General features: G+C 43.6%; 1 protein-coding gene across 2 annotated transcripts in view; it reads left to right on the forward strand.

Annotated features, from left to right (window-relative positions):
* Nucleotides 1–15,066, forward strand: part of cpne2 (copine II) — a 269,036-nt gene that overhangs the window by 191,307 nt on the left and 62,663 nt on the right. The window lies entirely within an intron of this gene.

The following is a 15,066-nucleotide window of genomic DNA, read 5'->3' on the forward strand; positions in this document are numbered from 1 at the left end:
TGCTCACCCTCCCTCCTGGGAATACTGAGAACTCGATCCGAAATATCGCAGACCCTGGCACCAGGGAGGCAACAGACCATCCGGGATTCTCGATCTCTCCCACAGAACCTCCTATCTGTCCCCCTAACTATCGAATCCCCTATCATTACTGCTCTCCTCTTTTCCCTCCCTCCTTTCTGAGCTGAGGGTCCAGCCTCGGTGCCAGAGACACGACCACTACAACTTGTCCCTGGTAGGTCGTCCCCACCAACAGTATCCAAAACGGTATACCTATTGTTGATGGGAACGGCCACAGGGGTGCTCTGCTCTTTCTGTCTATTCCCCTTCCCTCTCCTGACATTCACCCAGCTGCCTGCCTCCTGACTTTTAGGGGTGACTGTCTCCCTGAAACTCCTGTCTATTACTGCCTCTGCCTCCCGTATGATCCGAAGTTCATCCAGCTCCAGCCCCAGTTCCCTAACTCGGCTTCTCAGGAGCTGCAGCTGGATGCACCTTTTGCAGGTGTAGTCATCAGGGACAATTGTGCTGTCCATGACTTCCCAAATGCTGCATTTGGAGCACTCGACTGCCCCAACTGCTGCCTCCATTACCTACTCCTAATTCACTTAAAGGACTTTACCTGGCCCTACCCCACTGGGAGCAAGCTCGTCCTCAGCCTCTGCTCGCTGAAGCCTCTCGAGCCAAAGCCTCAAAGCTCCACTCCTTCACTGGGCCACTCGCCCACTGTCCGCTCACAGGCTGGCCGCTCCTCTTCAGCTTCCCCTCCTTTTATTTTCAATCTCCACGTTCTTTTTCAACTGACCTGCCTTCAAGATCCACGCTCTTTTTCAAATGTTGAGTGCAAGAGTCCTTCTCCTCGATTCCCTCCTGAGTCGTGGTGACTGCGCTGACTTCTCCCAGAATGCTTCAGTTACTTTTCACCAGCGCCCTCTGTTGGATGCCCTTTAATGATGCAAAAACAAAAAATGCTGGAAAAACTCAGCAGGTCTGACAGCATCTGTGGAGAGAAAGACAGAGTTAACGTTTAGAGTCTGTATGGCTCTTCTTCAAGAAGTGGGAATGAATTGCCTCTTCAAGAAGAGTCATACGGACTTGAAGCGTTAACTCTGTCTTTCTCTCCACAGATGCTGTCAGACCTGCTGAGTTTTTCCAGCATTCTTTGTTTTTGTTTCAGATTTCCTGCATCCGCAGTATTTTGCCTTTACCTTACTGTTTTTAATAATGTTGGCTGAGAGATAAAGATTGCCCAGGGCACACTATTCTTCATTTGACAGTGCTAAGGGATCTTTTGCATTGACCTGAACAGGCAGAAGGGGTGTCGATTTAAGATCCCATCCAATAATGCAGTTTGCACTCAGTGTTACAGTGAAATGACCTCCTAGACTATATGCTCAGCTCCATGGGCTCAATTTTATGGGAGTGGGAGGTGGAGGTGGGTGTGGGCGTATTCCTTGCCCACCCCCCTTACAAAAATCAGTTTCAAACCGACCAGCTTAGTAAAGGCCGCCCCACAGCAATAACACACTGCCGGCGGCCAAAACAAGCACCGAGTGGGATGTCCTCCCCTCAATGGGAGGAAGTCCCGCTCTTGAAAGCTGCCAGCCAATCTGATTGGTCAGAAGCTGTAGCAGTCCCAGCAGTGCCAGAACTCAGTAGTGGGCGTTGCCAGGACTGCACACAGTCCCAGAAAGGAGAGTAATGAGTCTCAGACTAAGGTAAGCCCTGGACTTTTAGGACGAAGAAGAGATTTGGTACCCTGTGGGTGTGCAGGAGGCACAGGGCACCCTCGAAGGATGAACTCCACCTTCCATACTGCCTTTTAATCAGTTGTGTTTAAAAAAATTCACCCACCTGCCCACGCCAACTGTATTATGGCGTTGGCAGCATAATATTCAAGTTCATTGGCTTGTTAATAAGCTCAATTGGCCGTTAATTTTTTTTTTTAAATGGTGGGTGCGCTGCTAATTTTACTTACTGTTCTATGGGGACTAGGTTGGGGGTGGGTGGGAAGGCAGTGGGCTAATCACCCATCATATTTTATGTGCCCCCCCTCACCGAAAACACGCCCGTAAAATCAAACCCCATGTTGAGGTTTGAACCCACAACCTTCTGACTTTAAGCAGAAATGCTACCGATTCAGCAAAGCCAACTCTTGGTATGTTCAGCACACTTCTGGGTGGTTCATGCCCAGAGGCACCTTTCATTTAAAAGCTGGGCCTCAAAGATTAGGACCCTGGTCATTGACTGTGGACAGATATACTCTGACTCTCTGGTCAGCTGTCTGTTTCTCCTCTTCTAACACCCTCCCCTGTTCCCATTCACTTGTGCTTCGTGTTCAACTGGACCACACTCTTCAAATTCACATCCCTGGTTAACATACCTGTGGATTTCTACAGTGCCCCACCCTCCACCTCACCCTTCTCCCCACCCTCCACCCCACCCTTCACTTGCCCTCTCCACCCCACCCTCCAGCCCGCCCTCCTCCCCACCCTCCACCCCACCCTTCACTCGCACTCTCCACTCCACCCTCCAGCCCACCCTCCTCCTCACCCTCCTCCTCACCCTCCACCCCACCACCCCTCTTTGAAACGGGATGATGGGATGTCCTGCCGCTGCTGCCAAGTACTTTCTCAGGCTTCTGCCACTGACTCAGCGACCACTATTAAAAGAAACTAATAAGTTGCTGCAGGCCTTTAGGACCTGTATCAAGACATGTGTCCCTACCTGTTAATGAGTGAGGGTCCAACAGAAAACAGTAATCTTGCCAGGTGCTCACAATGATGTGATGTCAATAAGCTGAACCCAGAGACACAGCTGTGTTTGGGAGACCTACAGTTAGTGAGGTTCAAACTCCGGGAATGTTTGAACTGTATTCATACCTGGGCCATTAGATCTGTTAAACCTTTTAATTAAATTGATCTTAGTATTGTTGAAATTCCGTTTACTGCTAAGTTGCCTACGGTTTCACGACATCAACAAACAAATCTAATAGGGCATTGTCTGTATGCATGATTTAAACAAGTTAATTTTGAACTTAAAACTAATATCAATTTTGCAACTGCAGAAGATGTCTGAGGAGAAAAGATGAATCAATTAAACAGGAGAAGCTGGGAGATCTTATGTGTTCCTCTTATTAATTGGTCTTTGATAATGGCAATGTTTTTCTGTGACTGATCTATAGTCGGAATCTTTAGACTTGGTTGTCTTTTTTCCCCCTCCTGCCTAATATAAAATAGAGAAAGAAGCTGATTGATTCAAGGAACCTTATCCTGGTTCCTTTTTGTTATAAAGAGTTCAGCAAGTTGTTGTTTGTTGACTTCTGGGTTCTTCACATCCTTAATTGGAATTAAGCAGAGTCAGTGAAGTGAATACATTTGCCATACAATCCTGCAGGTAGCCCTCACTGTACATGAAGCTATTTTGAAGAAGAACAGGTGATTTCTCCCGGTGTCCTGGCGAGTATTCGGCATCACTCAGATGATCTGGCCATTTATCTCATTGCTGTTTGTGGGGCTTTGTGTGTGTAAATTAGTATTTGACTGCCCTGGAGCATCCTGGTAGTTGCAGCTAACAACAATAATAGAGAAGTTGACTAATCCCAGCGATCAATATCTCTCAATTAGTCTACAATTAGCCCAGAAATGACACAAGGAAAACCCAGATGGTGGGACAGCATTGGGAATTGTTGTAAGATACCACCTCTGAGACCATGTTGTATGTTGGTTGCAACTGGCTAAGGAACGATTGCAGAGGCATAGATATGTCTGAACAATAGCTAGTTTATTGGATGAATTTAACTATATACAGATATAAAAGACTAGGTGTTACTCAGTCTAAGCCATGAGCTTTCTCCTTCTCGACTCTCAGTCATGTGTTTCTCTTACATCGTCATAGGGGTGGTAGTCCCACACATTAACCCTTTCAACCCTGAAGACCCTAATACTACAGGGACCATAGGATCCAAGTCACCTTCTTCCTCCCAAGCATGTGACACTTTTATCTCGTGTCTCAAGTTGCCCATATATTGTGTCTCAAAAATCTTATTTTCTGAAAGAAGTCTATCTGATTTTCATTGTGAACACGAACTACTTCCACCATCTCTTGAGGGAGTCTGTTCCCTAGATTAATATAGGAACAAGAGTGTTCACAAATCTGTACTGTTACTAAATTAGATCATCACCGCTCTGTATTTTAAATCCATATATACACCTTGGTTCCGTATCCCTTAACAGCCTTATCTAATCAATTGACCCAGCATCCATTGCTTTTTAGGAGAGAGAATTCCAGATATTCACTGGAGATCTAAGGCTGGCAAGGTTTCTTGCTGAATGGTGTACTGCTCTTTATTCTTTTAGATATTCAGTTATTTTGCTGAGGTGAATTTTGAAATGTGAATGAGGCTAATGCTAACTCAGCCTGTGATTCCTCATTCTTTATTCTGCTCTTGCTTTGCACTAATCATAATGATCTCTCCTAGTCTGATTTGCAATTATTTTAAGAGCCATGTTGCTATGGCAAGTTCTGAAATGTACATTTTCTGAATGAAAAGGTTAAGTATAAAGTGACATGGGCCATAATTTTTCAAATAAATTCTATCATTGTTAATCTGTTTTTCTTTTCCTAAATTGGCATTTCTGCAGACAGGGACCTGCAGAGCACACAATACATCTATTGTGTATTATTAATTGTGAATGTTTGTGCCAAATTCAAAACATCCTTGTTAATTAGCTACAGATGCACTTCAGTGGCTGATAAACTGGACTCCAGTTGTACTGTACCAAGTGTATAAAACAGTGTGAACTATTCCCTCTTGGATGATATGGAGTGTGAATGAAAGGTCCTACATCATTAGTGGCTTGATAGTGAGATATTGTGGATCTGTCTGTTGCCATGACACAGCAATATCCCTGGATTGAAAATGGAAAAGCCAGCACTTAATCTTCAAATATCATTGGATGCAAAGTGGCTGTGATAATCTTCTTAAATGTTAACCACTGCATGCACAACAGCAACTTGCATTATGCAGCCCGTCACACACATTAATAAACATGCAGAGTAGACATTTTAATTGGAAAATTAATTTCAAAGTGTGAGATATTACATTTCAGCAAGTAAAATAAGGAAGCTTCACTTGGTAATTTCTTGCAAAATAAGAATCTAAATCGGGAAAGGGGAGAAAAGAGTACAAATACACAAATCACTAAAAGCAGAGGGACCACAGAACAGAGAGCAAGAATTGGGAATTTGATGCAGAAGGGGTAGGAGATGCAGAAGGAGTAGGAGGTGTTGCTTTTTGCCTCCAATACTGGGACGCACGCCCGACGTCATCTCGTGTTATTTTATGCGTCGGCGTGTCGGGCCCGCCCTTGCATGCCGACGGCAATATTCTGGCCAGTGCCTCCGTCTGGACGTCCTTGGGCTCAGTCATTGAGCTGGCGTGTGAGGTGGAGATGCTCCAACACAACAGGGCAGGGAAGCAGTATCTGGCCAATTTGTTCCTGATTTCAGTCACACCTTACAGAGAAGTACAGGTTCGGAACAGGGCTGATATGTCCAATAGCGTACAGAGAAAGGGGAGCCCAGGCGAGATAAAGAATGAGGAACCACAGAAACTGATCCTATCCAACGCGTACGTATAGTTGTTAACTGTGTGGATAAAGACAAACATTTTCATAGAACAGTAGGAATGGAGACCGTGGCACCTTGGAGCAGGAGGTTGTCCAAGTGGGGAGAAGGGGGGGGAAGAGGAGGGGAAGCATAATGTGGTAGTTGTAGAGGATTCAATAATTGTTATTAATTAATATTCAAGTTATGATCAGTTTTAAAGCACAATAATATTTTCCGTAAGGTGAGAAGAAGGACTTCATAGTTTCTTCTCTAAGCAGAGAGAGAAGCAGGAGGACTGGGCATGTGGCTTTGCCAGAGTAGTAGTATTCCCATTGATGCAGGGGACCATTGGTTGCATGTATATGGCTCTGTGAATGCCACATCTCAATGGCCAGTTTGTGCATAGCAAGGTCCCAGAAACTGCAGTGACTAGATAATCTGCTTTACTGAAGATGGTTGAGGGGTAAATGTTGTCCAATTCATCAAGGAGAACTTCCCTACTCTTCAAATGATGCCATGGCATTTTTTATGCCCACATGAGAAGGTAAATGGGGCTCAGATTAACTTCTCATTTGGAAGGAGGCATCTCCGACAGTGCATCTGGTTCTGGTTTAATTGGGTCAGCATCACAGACTAATATCTGTACTTTGCCAACATTTATATAGATAGTGCTAGCTAAACCAGGCATGACCTGCTGAAATGATAGCCCTAATAATGAAAATTTATAAATTGAAATAACCTGAAGACGTGTCTTGAAGATTTCAATAATGGGGCTGTAACTATTTCCTTTGTCAGCTTGTTCCTTCGTGGGATTGTCCTTGGGAAGAAAGATTGTTGATACACAGCACTTCCTCAGTATTGCATTTAAGTGTCTGGCTGGATTATTTGTTCAATTCTCTATAGTGGGACTTAAGGACCTGGATTTTCAACTTCGAAGCGGGTAGCAGGAGTCATGTGCCAGCCTTGGGACAAAGTGCCCACAAAGGTGAAATCTTCATTGCTGGCAGGGGGGTACAGATGCAGGCTGAGGGTCGAGCCAGCCAACCTAGGAAAGAGAATGAAGGCAGCCACAGGGGCTGAGGTGGGCTGTTTAAAAGGCCCGCCTAAGGTGCTGAGGGACTTTGACCCAGTTATAATAAAAAACGTAAGGCCCCCTAGACCTCACCCCTCACATCTGCTCACTCCCCACCCACTCCCCATGGCCCCTCATGCCCCCTATGCCAAGCTATGCCCCACCACCCACCCCCATGGCCCCTGATGCCCCTATTGTCACTATAGGATTCATTGACCCACTATACATTGTATAGAACCAATGGGAATGGATGATAGCTTGGTATGGGGGCATGAGGGGCCATGGGTGTGGGTGGAGGGACATATAGCCTGGCGTAGGGTGCATGAGAAGGACCTTTTGACTTACTTTTCAAAAGGTTCCCTCATGCAGACTATATTTCACGACACCTCTGAGGGGCCATGAACCACGGCTCTTTAAAAACCTGGCCCGACTCCATGAAAATTGTGGAGGAATTAGGAGATACCTATCTCTGCCATGGAGCCGGCCGGGCCGGGACTACACGGTGCAGGTTTATGACCTAAACCACCCCATACCCTTAAAAGGCCCTGGTGAAAATCGGAAAGCCTAGGAATGGGGTCAGAATTTCCTGAATTAGAAACTGCCTGCCATTTCTAAAGGGCGCCTGAGTCATCCCAACTCGGCGAAAATCCAGGCAAAAACTCACAAGCTTCTGACACAGAGGTGAAAGTTATACCACTGAGCCAAGGCTGACACCATCTTGGAACAACTGGCATGCCATGGGCCATAGGTAAGGAGGTGGGCTATAAATGCCCCTTAACACCATGTTGTGAATGGCACTGCAGTAAAGTGATGGCAATTGTGGTTTTTGTGAATGGCATACCAATTGGAACAACTTAGAACAGCAAAAATTATATATGATTGTATAATAGCAAAATAATTACATTACCATCTAACAGCAAGCTGTTAACATAGAGATGTACTTAGGTGGGGGAGAATGTGAATTCGAGAAGAGACTGCTGAACAAAACGCCAATGGTACAAGCATTTGTAATTTTTCAGTGCTATTAATTTAACCAAAAATTAACTTTACCTTAGTGATTTTTCTCTCTTTAAAGATTTTCATGCATTAAGATTAGCACAATAGACCAATTAGAATATGCACAACACCGGGAGGGAAAAGCTAGCCCATGAAAATATCCCCAATCATAGCAGTGAAGGTGTTACATGATGACATGTGACAAATTGAAAGGAAGAAGGAATGAAAAACAGAGAGGAGTTCTCAAACTGTTGTACAGACCAGCTTTAATGTTAAGTTTCCAGCATCAAATTACACTTCAATTAAGGTCAGTTTGCCTCAGTTAGTCACACTTTTGTTTCCTCATCAAGGGGGAAGAGCTGGCATTTAGTGGCATGGGTGAGCAGAGATGGATGAAAATAGCTGCGATTCTGTTATGCTTCAAGTGTAAAAATGAGATTTATTGAAAAGGGAAAGAGGGGAAGATGCTTAAAAACCCTGCAAGACTTAACCTCCAGACTCCTGACACACCCTTTGCCTATGATGTCTATGATTTGCTCATGGATGAAGCGTGGCCCTCCTCCTAAGGCTGCCTGTTCCCTGTTGCTATGTGCGAGCTTGGCCTGCAAGAAAGAAGGAAGTGTGTCAGTGTTAGAGAGTGAAATGTCGAGGCCACCCAAGTCAGGATTAGTGTCACTGGTGTGTGGAAAATGGTAGAAATGTGAGGAGGTGAAAGAAGTAATAGCGAGGAGAGCAGCTGGTGCAGAGTATTGCAATAGGAGCAGAAGGAGGCCCAGTGGTGTGCTACAGTACCTGGGAGAGGATGATGGTAATTGAGGAACAGATGAGCATTGAGTACAGAAGCAAGGGGGTAGTGCAAAGCTAATCAGAGTGTAATGAGAAATATGAGTTAGGAGGTTTACCATAGCTACACTTGTCAGCTCATTGAACTTTTTCCTGTATTGCAGTCATGTCCTGCAGAACTACTCCTCACACTGACTCTCTTTGCCACATCTACCCCCTCAAGCCAGGCAGTTTGGTTAGAAATCGTCCTACCTTCTGGTGGATAAAAGATGTCCCTGTTCCTGCCACTTCTACCAAAACCTTCAAATTAGTGCCTGGAAACCAGCAGGTGGGGTGGGGTGAAGCGGGGGTGAGTGGGAGGTAGAAGGGGGCATGGACAGGAGCGGCCCTTGCAGCTTCTGCACTGTCCACAAATAGGTGCCTGCAGTCAAAGTGTAACTCCCCTTTAGGAGGTACAGGCTGCCTTCAATTCTCATTGGGAATAAGCAAAAGCCCCTCCACACCATCCCAAAATCAGGCGAGCAAATTATTTTAATTAACGGTTTGCACGAGTTTGGTGCCTTATTTGCAGTCACATGATCGGGCACATGACCTGAGCATGACATCTATTCTGTACATGAAAACGCCCATGGTGCTATTTCTACCTCATGACACGGTAAATCTCACAGGCAATGTTAAACTTTCAGTGCCTGGAATGTGGTTACTTATGAAGCAGTGAGTGTTGGAGGGTTATTTGAGGGAAGATTGTCAAGCAATCCTCATGCACTGACTACCCACGCATTAAGCGGGGTAGTCATTAAGCAGCAACTTGGTACAAGAACCTTGGCTGATTTTTATTTTTCACCTCTCAAGGTTGAACATAGTTAAGCAAAGTTATTAGTGTTCCTTGAAATAAAAATGACAGGAGATACATATTAAGTAATAAATTAACTTAGCAGTCAAAGGATATTAAGGAAAATCATACTTTGTGATACAAGATTTTTATTTCATGGCAGTTACGATGCAGGATAGAATGGTAACAAAACAAACTGATAAGAGGTGCTTTAATTCATAACCAAATTGTAGGTTTTGTTTAATACTTACAATGAAACTTAAACTCCCAACTCTCTCGCCTTTGGTCCTCCGTTCACAATGATATTGTTGCAGCCATCGATGTACTCAGCTGCTCCCTCATCACCACCTTTTATGTCGTGGTCCTCAATGAAACCTTTACTCTCTTTCACCTTGCTCATTCGCTCTGATAAATCCGTCCTCCACTTTACTTCCTCAAGTCCAAAGGGCATAGGCCTGAGTGTATCTGCTGTGAGAGCAGGAGCTAACGTAACTCAGCAAGGACAGGGATGATTGATAAAAGGAAATCAGTAGCAGGGGATAGGATACAGTGTTATGTATGATACGGCAGGTGATATTTACCAGGCTGACCAAATCCACAAGGGAAATTTTGCCACCGTATCACAACTGTTTTGTAATTTGTATTTATTACGAGAAGATTTGTACACTGAATTCAGAAGTAATGAGTCCACTGACACCTTTAGAGATTTTTAAGAATTAAATTAAAACATATTAACAAAAGAAAGGAATAAAAAATATACACAAGATTACAAATACATGGTTACTTAATATATAAGAATTCCCAAAATTCCTAGTTAACCAGACTCTCAAATACACACCGCCTTTAAGGCAACATTCCAAAATAGATTTTAAATTTATATAGGCAAAACCAACAAGCACCCACTCTCGACAGTGGAATTCAAAGGCTTTTAACAAAACTTTGGGGAGGATCTTCTATCCTTCCACACTGGCGGGATCGCCCAGTCCCGCCGATGTGAATGGGGATTTGAATGGCTCGCCGGCTGCAAAATTCCACCCTTGATTACTGGAACAGCAGAATTCTGCAAAGTGCCTAGAGGCTTTTTCCCAAGTCTATTTCACACGGTGTATCTTTTAGATCTTACCTGGCCACACACACATAGGCCTGAATTTTGCCCTCGTTGGGCGCACGTGATAGGCAGGCCCGGGAGCGGTCAGGAAACGGACCCCCGACCATGATCAGCCCCCAACCGTGATTTCACACAGCGTGAAACGCGCGCTGAGAAGCTCACTGCTGCTGGGGTGGGGCGGGAAGAGGGCGGGCGACCATATCATCCGGGTGCAGGTGAGCGCTTCGAGAGAGCTCCCTGAAGTCAGGCAGCTGCCTCAGGGAGCTGCAGACTTGCAAGTAATAAAATAAAGCACAAAAAAGCTGCAAAAAATGTCCATGCAGCACAATCAAGCATCTGAAAGCGCACCTCATAAAAATGCTGCCCCCAGACATTTCTTTTTATTTTATATCCTAATGGAGATTACATCCCACCCTTGGATGAGGTTTCATCAGAAATGTAAAGGCCGATTGGCCCATCTGCCAACCATAACGTTGGACGGGTCACGAAAAATCGCTAACAATTGCACTGTTAATAGCCTTCCATCCTTCTTTAAGTATATCACCTTCTTTGATTTGTAATTCTCATTGTTCTCTATGTCTTTGGAATTTACTTTTCCCATAATATGTGTCCTTGTGCTCAGCAGTTTTGGGAAAAATCAACATAATAACCTTGCCCTATTTATCTTGCCAGACGTAAAAACCCTTATCATGTCTCTTTGAAAATCCAACAACTTTTCCCCTTATCTAAAAATGCAAATTTCATTCACACCCTATCTGCTGACTTTACCCTATCTCACTCCTTAGCATTTCAAATGCCCTTTTACACCTGATTCTTTTGATAAGTTAAACCATCCAGTCTAATCATCTCTAATTTAATTAAATCAAACACACACACAAACATAAGCCTACTTTACAATACCCGACAATAATATTATGAAAAATATGATAGTTTCGTGACAACAGGAAGCAGAATTTTGGATGTGTTGAAGTTTACAACAGAACAACTGGTTTAACTAGATCTGGCAGCACTAAATCATGTACTAATGGGCCATGATTAGCCATTAATCTTCAATGTCAAAACCATCCACTACTTCAGGATCATCCTGGAGAAAAATAGATAACTGTGGCTTATTTTCTTCATTAGCAAAAATCTCTCTAAATCTGCTCTCCTCAGGCACTCCATCCTCACACTCAACAAGTGTGAGAAGCTCATGAACTGCTTCTTCCCCCTTTTCCCTTGTCTACAAAGCAAAGCCTCCCCTCCACCCCCACCACCCTAACCCTGAATTAGCATCTCTCTCTACTTTCTCTCATTTCCCTTTGTGCCCTCTCTGAATTCATGTCCCTAAGACCACTTGCTGCTCTCTTGTAGCCTTGGACATATTGGCACCTCCCCTCTGTTGTCTAGCTCATTAGGAATGCCTTTATTTAGTTCCGCTCCTATCTGCTCAATTGTAGCTAGAAATTCTCCAGCAATGGCTTCTCATCCTATCTCACAGGAGTCCTACCTTAGGAATTCCCCATGGATCTATCCTTGGCAATCCCCATCCTCTTTCTGAACTACATGCTGTCCTTGGTGACATCATTCTTAAACATAGGGTCAGCTTTCCCATGTCCACTGACAGCACACAGCTTTGGTGATGCCAGACTGCTTGCTCAACATCTAGTCTTGGATGAGCCACAATTTCCTCCACCTGTCAGTATGAAAACCAAAATCATCATCTTTAGCCCCGCCAGAAATTTGGAATTCTAGTCACCAATTTTATCCCCTTTCCTGTCTATTCACTCAAGCTCAGCAGGACTGTGCTTAACTATTCGACAGCAAGCTGAGATTCTGCCCCTCTTATCTCCAACTCAAAAACTGTCTCCTCCTGCCTCTGCAACATTTCCCACTTAGCCCCACGTGCCATCTCCAGATTTGACTATTCCAAAGCTCTCCTGGCCAGCCTCCCATCCCCAAGCTTCCGTACTTCAACACATCTAAAATTCTGCTTCCTGTATCCTACCCCCACTGCAGATTTCCTTTCACTGACTACCCCTGTCCTTCATGAATTACTGTATGTTAGCTCCTGCTCCCACAGCACCTCCAATTTAAAATTCTCATTTTGTGTTTCTGTATGTCTTTAATATCCTTAAATCCCACAACTCCCCCACTCCCAGAACTCTCTGTTCCTCTAACTGATTTCTTGAGTGACTCTCATTATCCCACCATTAGCAGCTGTGCCTTTTGTCATGTAAAATTTGTTCCCTAAACCTTTTCATCTCTCTCTCTGTCTCTCCTTCTTTAATACACTCCTTAAAACCCATCTCTTTGACCAAGCTTTCGGTCACTTCTCATAATATCTCTTTTTTTGATTTAGCATCCATTTTCTTTTTGACTATAACATTGTATAATCACCTTGGGGCCATTAAAGTTACAGTGTATGCGCATGTTGTTTTTATTTTCTGGCCCCTTACTTGAGTCCAAGTATTCCTGCCTTCACATGCAGTACCATTGCCCTGAATGAAGAAAGTAAGTTTTGTACTACATAAAAGGTCAAGGTCCAACCAGTTTTCATCTGATACATTTTCAGGATGTGTCACAATCAGACATAAGAGCTTGTGGTTTTTTAATTAACGCTTATTGTATTCAGAAATCAAATGTGTTGCAAACACACAGCAGGTTGATTAACATCAGTGATAAGCTGGTGTCTCTGATGGGACCCTTCATCAGAACACAAATCCTGATGCAAATTGTACTTTGATCCCTGCTTTTTCTTTTATCTTTGTTAAATAAACATGTATTTTTCCCTGACTGCACAATGCCCACTTGTTCTGAACAAAGCATTTTTTTTTCAGAAGCTACCCAGTTACAAGACATGCTAATTGTCTGAATTCAATTGTATTGAAATCAGTCACATGCCAATCTTCCATTAAATTTGACTGTAGACAAGGAACTGTGCAATGTAATATTATAAAGCAGAGCAAACTACAGCTTTCCTATATCTGAGAGGTTTTGCACTAATGTAATATATTCCTACTAGAACAGCAACTGGGGAATTTAAATTCACTTAATCAAATAAATCTGTAATAAAAATCTAGCTCCAGTAATGGTGACAATGCAACTGCTAGATTGTTATAAAAATCCATCTGGTTCACTGTGCTTCAGGGAAGGAAATCTGCCATCCTTAACCAGTCTGGCTTACACGTGACTCCAGACCCTCTGAAATGGCTTAGCAAGTCATTGCATTGTCATCATTACCTTCTCAATGCCAATTAGCAATGGACAATAAATTATGGCTTTGCCAGAAACACTCACATCCCTCCTCAGGTACCAAGCTGTTAGAGGGTATTGGCATCCATGGGCTTCCATTGGATTGGCCCATGGTTATGCTTGGCAAAGCACTACAGTGGTTTGCTATTGCTTTCCACAGTATAGCTGACCAGGAAACTCTCCCGATCTTACCACCTGTCATCAGGCATATCGGAAAGATTTACAGGCTGATAATCAACCTGTTTGGCCACATTATGAATGTACCTTCTACAGCCATCAAGTCCAGAAGTGGGACTTGAACCTAGAGCTTCTAGGCCCAGAGGTAGAGACACTACCACTGCACCACAAGAGCTCCTACCCACATCCCATGAATGAATAAAAATAAACTGATGTTTGCTGAGATTTTATAGGTTAGTAAATCCAAGTTGCATGCTACAAGGTACAAGCTTGTCACTTGAAGCACTGGCAAGTCGAAAGGAGACTGAGGTGCCAGCCAATTCGCCCTTTCCACCAGTGCCAATGTGGAAGTAATGATTTCTTGCCCTGAGGCACAGCCTTTGTTTTACATGTTAGAACTCTTATTGATCCAGTGAATCTATAAAATCAATTCCACACTCCAAAAATCAATTACAAAAGTAATCTTAAATTTGGAGGCACTGGGATGCATCAACATGCATCATAAACTGGTACTGAAATAGAAAAAGACTTTAATAGCATCCCAGTCAATTAGTCGATACAGCTCCTGCTGAAAGTCAGAGCTGTTGTTTTACCTATGATTAAATATATATATTATGATGTGTGCATTCTGTATCCACCTGGCTGGTTACTTTAACACCTGAACGGCCAGTGAAGAATTGTTCGCAGTTTCAAAAGTCAAACATTCAGCAAATTTTAAAGAAATGGCTAGTTACATCTGTGCTTTTAAGAACATGCACTATGAGATGCTGGGAGTCAAGCTTCTTGCAGTTGATTTGTGACATTCTTTTGATCATGACCAGCATAACAGATTTCCTCCTGCCCCTCCTTTTATTGTTACCTTGAACAGCAGCAGTGATGGGCACACAACATTTCACTGCCATTGGTGTTGAAATCATTGCTGCGTGCTCTGCAGACTTGCAAATTGAACCTAAATCCAGAATAGCTCCATAAATAAACACAAAACCTGGCGACATAAATTGTACCTTGCTGTCTTCAGAGTTGGTTTGTGCCCCATCAAGCGTTCCCACCTCGATTTTCACTATTCCAACATATTAAGCTGAAAATTGACTTTCCGCTCAGTAATGGGGCATGGTTCTCAGAAGGTTCCATGAAAGGATGAGAAGAGGAGATAGGTATGTGCTTGTATTTTTGATTCTGATGGTATTTTGCGGAAGATGCTCTGGACTAAGGCTCTCTCACGTACACACAGGTCCGAGTCATAGAGCTGTATTAATG

This window comes from Cetorhinus maximus, chromosome 6, assembly GCF_964194155.1.
Source record: "Cetorhinus maximus chromosome 6, sCetMax3.hap1.1, whole genome shotgun sequence".
In the NCBI taxonomy this organism is placed as follows: Eukaryota; Metazoa; Chordata; class Chondrichthyes; order Lamniformes; family Cetorhinidae; genus Cetorhinus; species Cetorhinus maximus.